General features: G+C 38.6%; 1 pseudogene; it reads left to right on the forward strand.

The window, feature by feature from the left end:
• Window positions 1-227: 227 nt before the first annotated feature.
• Window positions 228-1,779, forward strand: LOC149454549 (polypyrimidine tract-binding protein 2 pseudogene; annotated as a pseudogene).
• The last annotated feature ends 6,368 nt before the right edge of the window (window positions 1,780-8,147 follow it).

The following is an 8,147-nucleotide window of genomic DNA, read 5'->3' on the forward strand; positions in this document are numbered from 1 at the left end:
TGAGTCTATCTCATATATTAGTTTCACCTAAGTTGCATTACTGAAATAAATGAACTTTTGCACGATATTCTAATTTTTTGAGTTTCACCCGTACAGTGTTGTTGCTAGCGCTGGGCAACTGGGACACATTCCCCACATCTGAAGTTTGGTGTCCTAGGTCCCAAGGCTGCAAACCACCAAAATTTACAGTTGTGCTCAAAAGTTTCCATACCAAGAGAACATGAGTTTGTGAGCGGCACGGCTATGGACGGCATTGTTACTGATGTTGCGGTTGGTGTTAAGAGGGGTTCCGACGAACTGCTGTCAGGAAGTGTTCTTAATGGTCCAAGCTATAACTTAAACAGCATACTTGTGACTGCCAATGGTAATGATAACAAAAAGTTCAAAAGTGATGAAAAAATGGAGAGCACACCATCCCGGGTGCTCCATATTCGAAATCTTCCTGGAGAAGTTACAGAAACTGAAGTTATTGCTCTGGGATTGCCATTTGGGAGAGTGACAAACATTCTGATGCTGAAAGGAAAGAATCAGACGTTTTTGGAACTGGCTACTGAAGAAGCAGCTGCCACCATGGTTAATTATTATACATCAATGACACCACATCTACATACCCAACCGATTTATATTCAGTACTCTAACCATAAAGAGCTCAAGACAGACAGCGCACTCAACCAGCATGCTCAAGCAGTGCTTCAGGCTGTATCTGCAGTTCAGACTACAAATTCCAGGGTACTACTGCAGAAAGTGAGACCACAGTGTCCTCAGCACAGAGTCCTGTCCTAAGAATAATTATTGACAACATGTACTACCCTGTCACCCTTGATGTCCTTCACCAGATATTTTCAAAGTTTGGTACTGTTTTGAAGATAATCACTTTTACAAAAAACAATCCGTTTCAAGCCCTTCTACAGTATGGAGACCCAGCTAATGCACAGCAAGTAAAACTGGCACTAGATGGTCAAAATATCTACAATGCCTGCTGCACCCTTTGGATTGACTTTTCAAAACTGGTAAACTTAAACGTAAAATATAATAATTACAAAAAAAACTGTCCAGACCTGCCATCTGGAAATGGACAGCTTGCATTAGACCCAGCTATAGCTGCAGCGTTCGCCAAGGAAACCTCACTTCTAGCTGTACCTAGTGCATTAAGTCCATTGGGGATACCAAATGCTGCAGCTGCTGCTGCAAGCCATGCTTGTATCCACGGTGTTTCAACGAGTGCAAATACTGTTCTTCTAGTTATCAGTCTGAATGAAGAGGTATTTATGGAGATGTGCAGCGCGTGAAGATTCTATACAATAAGAAAGACAGTGCGCTTATGCAGATGGCTGATGGAAACCAATCACAGCTGGCCATGAGCCTCCTCAATGGCCAGAAAATGTATGAAAAAATAATCAGGGTTACATTGTCTAAACATCAAACAGTCCAGCTACCTCGGGAAGGGCTTGATGATCAAGGGTTAACAAAAGACTTTGCCAACTCCCCTCTACATCGTTTTAAGAAGCCTGGCTCTAAAAACTTTCAGAATATATTCCCTCCTTCAGCAACCCTTGATTTGTCTAACATTCCGCAAACGATTACTGAGGAAGATTTGCACACTCTGTTCACTAACACAGGAGGAACTGTCAAAGCATTACATTTTTTTCAAGACCATAAAATGGCTCTTCTGCAGATGTCTGCAGTGGAAGAAGCTATACAGGCATTGATCAAGCTCCACAACTAAATAATGGCAACAACCAACGTCTGAGAGTTTCTATTTCCAAGTCCACAATTTAAAAAAAAAAAAAAACACACAAAAGAACATCTGGGTTAATCGCATTGTTACATGTGTTGCCACCAATAGACTGTTCAGGAAAGTGGGGACCAGAGTTTGGCTTGCGTTTTTCACTCTGTTATCATTCCTTGGTTCATCACATTAATTGATTTTAAACTGCAGTTATACATTTGGCTGCAGGTTTTCAAATATGACTATTTTGTTTTGTTTTTTTCATTTTTTCTCTTAATCCATGGACATGTGCCTTAAATAGTAAAGTTTTTTTTTTTCTTTACCAACTTTTTACCAATTAGAATGCAGGCAGAGGATCATGGGCACATTGTTACATGTGAACTACAGAATTTTGCGCCAGGAGACATGTAAAGAGGTTAAGCTTTGGTTTCTCCTGCTCAGAACTTCAACACAAGCATCAGTCATGTTCTCTCTGTACTGTGCCCACATCGACATTTCTTTAAATTTTAAAGCAAATCATTTAATGGGAGGAAAACTTACTGTTTTTATTTTCTTGTTGGTGTTTGCTTTTAGACATAGTCTATTTTGATGTCTCTTAGTAACAAATAGCATACTTTTTTTTATAAAAGGCAAGGAGATGATCCTTAGAAGTCTTGGTCCTGTTTTGGAAAGCAATGTGGACTCTTAATCTTTTTGTCCTTTCTTGTGAATTGTGTCATTTAAATGTTAGAACTAAAGTAACTTCTTCTTTGTGGCTGAATATTTTCTGTAGTTTATAAAGTTGACATGACTGATGTGCATTTAACTCTATATTTGCTATCTGCTGTTTGTTATTCTACTCGGAATATGGTTGTGGATTTCTGAGCATGTGCAAACTGGTAAAGTGATTTCAGAAACTGGTGCATGTACTTTATGGTAGGGAGCGCCAAAAGATGAGAAACTAGTGGCAGTTTAAAAAAAAAAAAAAAACTGACATCCAGGTGGGACCAAAGTTTATGTGCCTTTAGTCTTAATTTACCTTACATTGTAATATTCTGTTTTAATAAAGAACTTCAGAATATTTTGTATGTTTAAACAGACCTGACTTATAGACATGGCTCAGAATCTACTAACTAGAATCCGGCAATCGGCTTATGTCTTCAGTGAGCTGGCTGTTTGGTTCTCTTTCGGACAAGTACATTTTTCTTTCTGAAATTAATGTATTTGGTTGAAGTTCATAGATTCTGTTTATCTGTGTAGGAAAAAAATGGTCATGTATATTTTCTATTAGTTAAGTTTTTACATCATTAGAAATGTAAAAATCAGTCTAGTTTGATTGCAGCACAATTAAAAATTAATTTTCTAACAAAAAAAAAAAGTTTCCATAACCTAGCAAAATTCGTGAAATTTTGGCATTTATATTGAAAATACAACTGATCATGTCAAAAAACTTTTTTTAAGGATAGTGATCATATGAAGCCATTTATTGTCACATAGTTGTTTGGCTCCTTTTGAAATCAAAATGATTACATAAATCACCCAAATGGCCCTGATCAAATGTTTACATATCCTGGAATGTTTGGACTTGGTACAGATACACAAGGTGACACACACAGGTTAAAATGGCAAATAAAGGTTAATTTCCCACATCTGTGATTTTTTTAAATTGCAATTAGTGTCTGTGTATTGTTATTATTACATGTACTTATATAGCACTGTAAATTTACGCAGCGCTTTACATATATATTGTACATTCACATCAGTCCCTAACCCTCAAGGAGCTTACAATTTAAGGTCCCTAACTCTCATTCATTTGTATACATACCATGGTCAATTTAGACAAGAGCCAATTACCTGTCTTTGGAGTGTGGGAGGTTATTGGAGTACACGGAGGAAACCCATGCAGGCAAGGGAGAACATGCAAAACTCCAGGTAAGTGGTTCTGTGGTTAGGATTTGAACCAACAACCCTAGTACTGCCAGGCAGTGCTAACCATTTAGCCACTGTGCTGCCATTTAGCCTGGTTACAATATGCCTGACAACACCTTGACATGCCTCACCAGCCTTTTTTGTGGCATTAGCACACTAGGCTTTCTTCTGGCAACCACGACCATGCAACTCATTTTTGTTCAAGTATCATTGTATTGTGCTCTTTGAAACAACCACACCATCTTTTTCCAGAGCGGCCTGTATTACTCCTAAAGTTATCTGTGGGTTTTTCTTTGTATACCAACTCTTCTTCTGGCAGTTGTGACTGCAATCTTTCTTGGTCTACCTGACCTTGGCTTGGTATCAAGAGATCCCCCAATTTTACACTTCCTAATAAGTGATTGAACAGTACTGACTGGCTTATTTAAGGCTTAGGATATCTTTTTATATTCTTTTCCATCTTTATAAAATTCCATTACCTTGTTACACAGGTCTTTTGACAGTGCTTTTCTGCTCCCCATAGCTCAGTATCTATCCCGCCCAATGCATCCACGTGAGAGCTTACAAATTCTGAATATTTATACACAGACACTAATTGCAATTTAAAAAGTCACAGATGTGGGGAATTAACCTTTATTTGCCATTTTGTATTTCAATGGTTTTTATTAATTTATAACAATTAACACAGGAGCAACAAATCATGCCCACGCAGAGGCTATCAATTGCACATAGAGGAACTAGAAATTAGAGAATTCAGTGCTCTAACACCAACAGGGCAAAAGATACGCCCACGCAGGGGCCATCAATGGCACTTAAATAACAAAAAAGAAATATAACACTGATAATAACTCAGACTAAAGGCAGCTATCCACTGCCACACCAAAGCAAACAGAGAAAAAAAGGGGAGAAAGGAAGGAGAAGTACAAAAGAAAAAAGATAGCCAAATCAAGAGCAGGGATCCAAGAACGCCAAAGCCGAACAACATCACATCCCAAGGCTAGCCGGTGGGAGCATGGGAAAGGTATATTGCAACCACAGCTCTCATATTTTCAAGAATTTACATTGGGAGTCGTTGCAGATACTCGACATCCGTTCATTGAGCATCATAGCAGTCATATGGTCCCGCACCCCCTGAAGAGGGACAAATGGGCTCTTCCAGGCCTGAGCAATTGTTCTAGAGGCTGACAAAAACAAATAGGAAGCCAACTTCTGCTGGTGAGTTAAGAGGCCTGGTATGGGACAATGAAGCAGAGCATACCGAGCATCCCACCGTATAGAGAGATGGAACAAGGTGAAAAGGAGGCCAAACACCTTTAGTTGCCATTTTAACCTGTGTGTGTCACCTTGTGTGTCTGTACCAAAGCCAAACATTCCAGGGTATGTAAACTTTTGATCATGGCTATTTGGGTGATTTCTGTTATTATGATTTCAAAAGGAGCCAAACAACTATGTGATAATAATTGGCTTCATATGATCACTGTCCTTAAATATAAGACAGCTTTATGGCATGATCAGTCATATTTTCAATATATATGCCAAAATTTCATGATTTCTGCCAAGGTATGCAAACTTTTGAGCACAACTGTAAGTTAATTACTTTGCACTGCACACAGTGTGCAACCAGCACTGCCACATCCTTGCAGGCACCTCTTCCTGCCTTGGAAGTAACACCACTGCCAGCTTGTCTATCTGCTCACTCCCCACGCACTCACCTGCATGAGGATGCTACTACCACAGAGTGCTTGAGAAGAGGGGGCTGCCAGTTTGAGAACCTGAGCACTGACCACTAATCTAAGAGGACACAGTGACCACCAATATGAGGATGCAATAACCACCAATGTAAGATCTGAAAATGTAAGGGGACACACAGACCACCAATGTAAGAGGGCGCGCTGAGCACTGACCATCACTGTAAGGGGGCATACTGATCATCAATGTAAGGGGGCACAGTGGATCTTGACCACCAGCCTAAGGGGCATACGGCTTAGCCATTATTTGTATGACCTGGCCATGGCATAACCTCCATGATGTGCATAAACAGACAAGTGTTATCACCTAACATTCAAGTAGCCCTCCCCATATGTTAACACTTGTATGTTTAAAATCATCCAATAAACCTATAAAATACAACCAGTTAATATGATTGACTACTATATCATAAAACAAATATAATGGCTAATTACTTGTAAAACAATCGATATCAACCCCTGGATTGAGACCTATTGGACTCAGGGTATCCAACTCATAAATCCAGAAGATCTGTTTTGACTTTAAAACATGATGTGTGTTCTTTTTTCTTGGAAATTATCTCAGAAATCTATAGTTTCTGCTATGTAAGAATAAAGATACATACATTCTATTTTGCTTTATTTTTAATGTGCAGATTATTTATGCATAATCTCTTTTCAGTAAAGGTTTTCAGATTAAAGTAAAACGGATTTCCAACTGAGGAAATAGTATTACAATAACAGTAACAAAAAAAAATATAAAAACAAACATAAATAATATATTGATATACAGTATGTCGCACAAAGGCGGTAGCTTACAGATAGACAACGCAGAGGTAAAACTCAGAAGTTCAAAGACAAAAGCCATGTGCAGACCATTCAAACTGTCAAAATGCCCAAACTGCTATTTCAGTTTTGTAAGATATTGGAAAACCAATCCACCTTTTTCAACACAATCTTGGTCATGTTGGGACTTCTGTGTGCATATATTCGTACTTTGTGTTAAATAATCTTTTTACCATGTTTCTTTTCTGAACGCCATGTCAGATGGATGATTCTTTACAATCATTTCATTTTCTGACCATACTCTGAGATTTTAAATGTTTATGTGTAACTGTTATAGTCATCATGATTAGATATTCACCCAGAGGAAAATTAGGTTTGATTTGCTAAAACCTTTGAGTGCAAAATACGGCGCAGCTGTGCATGGTAGCCAGTCAGCTTCTAACTTCAGCTGTAATAATAAAGTCTGGAAGCTGATAGACTACCATGCACAGCTGCACAAGATTTTGCACTCTGCAATTTTAGAAAATCAACATTGTGTTCCATTTAAATTAAGTTTGATATCTTTTGATAGTTATGTACTATATATTTATTCAAATGTTTGCAATCATTGTTAATTGATAAACATGTAATCTGGTTCTTCCTCTGCCCCTTTTTTCATCTTTAGTTTAGTGAAATTCCCATGAGGACTAGTTAGTTTTTTATCTTCCCCTTTAACTACAGCTTCTTAAGCAGGCCATAGATGGGTCGTCCGCATGAAAAATCGGCCAATAATCACACCGTTAGTGGGGCCAGTCCGTCGGCCGTTTATCTCCTCATTTATTTTTATCAGTCATGCTGGAAAATCCACGGAAAACGGCCGTTTTTTGTGGACATGGGTGGCAGCATCGGCAACGGGGCCAACCGATTTTAAGGCAGGCCGAAAATGGCCTGCCTTACATTACACCTTACACTAGTACATATGGTAATTTTTTAAACACTGCCTTCAGGGAAATTCAGTATGCCCGTGATTCAGTAAAGCTGCTGGTACCATAAAATCTGTATAAATCCAAAAAATAATAAGTAATATTAATAATAAATAATAAGCATATACAGAGATGCAAATATCCCTGGAGTGACTCTGATTCTATATACATTGCTCGATATAGCTAATAAACACCATTTAAGGTACATTGGAACTCAACAAAATATTGCACAGATTTAACGTCATTTTAGAGTTCTAATATTGCGTTGTAGTTTGCTAAAACTCAGTTATCTCTGATGTTGTCATTCTAGGATCTTGGCACAGTTTAGGTTTCCCTGCTGTCCTTAGCTATCTCTATGGGGAATCATAACAAATCCAAGATCTACCTTGTTTGGAGAGGTAGATGTTTTTGGTGTGGACGCCATTGCAAAAATTATCATTTTTCATATTATAAACGCACCAAATCAAGAACAGTAAAATGAAAGGATAAGTTCACTTTTTGAAAAAAAATTATAAATGCACACTTTTTCTGCAGTTAAAAAAAATGTGCATTTGTTATTTTTTTCTTAAGGAGCCTGAAGATCATTGCATTCGCAATCAGCAGATCACAGGTACAATCTCAGGCTCCTACAGACTTGTGAGGGCAGGCAGTTACCTAAGAGCAGAAAGATCAATGAACTACAAGAATGCTCACCAGCGCCTTCGTAGTTGATTGAGAAGTTCAAGCCGTTAGCCACAATGGCTGATGGTACTTATAGGCATTCATTCACAGGAAATTGTGAATTAATGATGCGACCATGTGGGCAGAGGCCCACACAGTCACTTTTTTTTAAAACTGGGAGATGCAGGAAGACGATTCCCTACCCGCTCTCACATGGAGGTGGGGATTACAAAGGTAATCATTGGAGTTTGTTATAGGCCTCCCAGTGTTAATGATGAGGTGGAGACTCAGCTTCTTGCACAGATGGAAAGGGCTGCAAGGGCTGGCACAGTGGTAATAATGGGGGATTTTAACTACCTGGAAATTGACTGGAGT

Source organism: Staurois parvus, unplaced genomic scaffold, assembly GCF_062004578.1.
Source record: "Staurois parvus isolate SC_StPar_1 unplaced genomic scaffold, SC_StPar_1.0 ptg000424l, whole genome shotgun sequence".
Lineage (NCBI taxonomy): Eukaryota > Metazoa > Chordata > Amphibia > Anura > Ranidae > Staurois > Staurois parvus.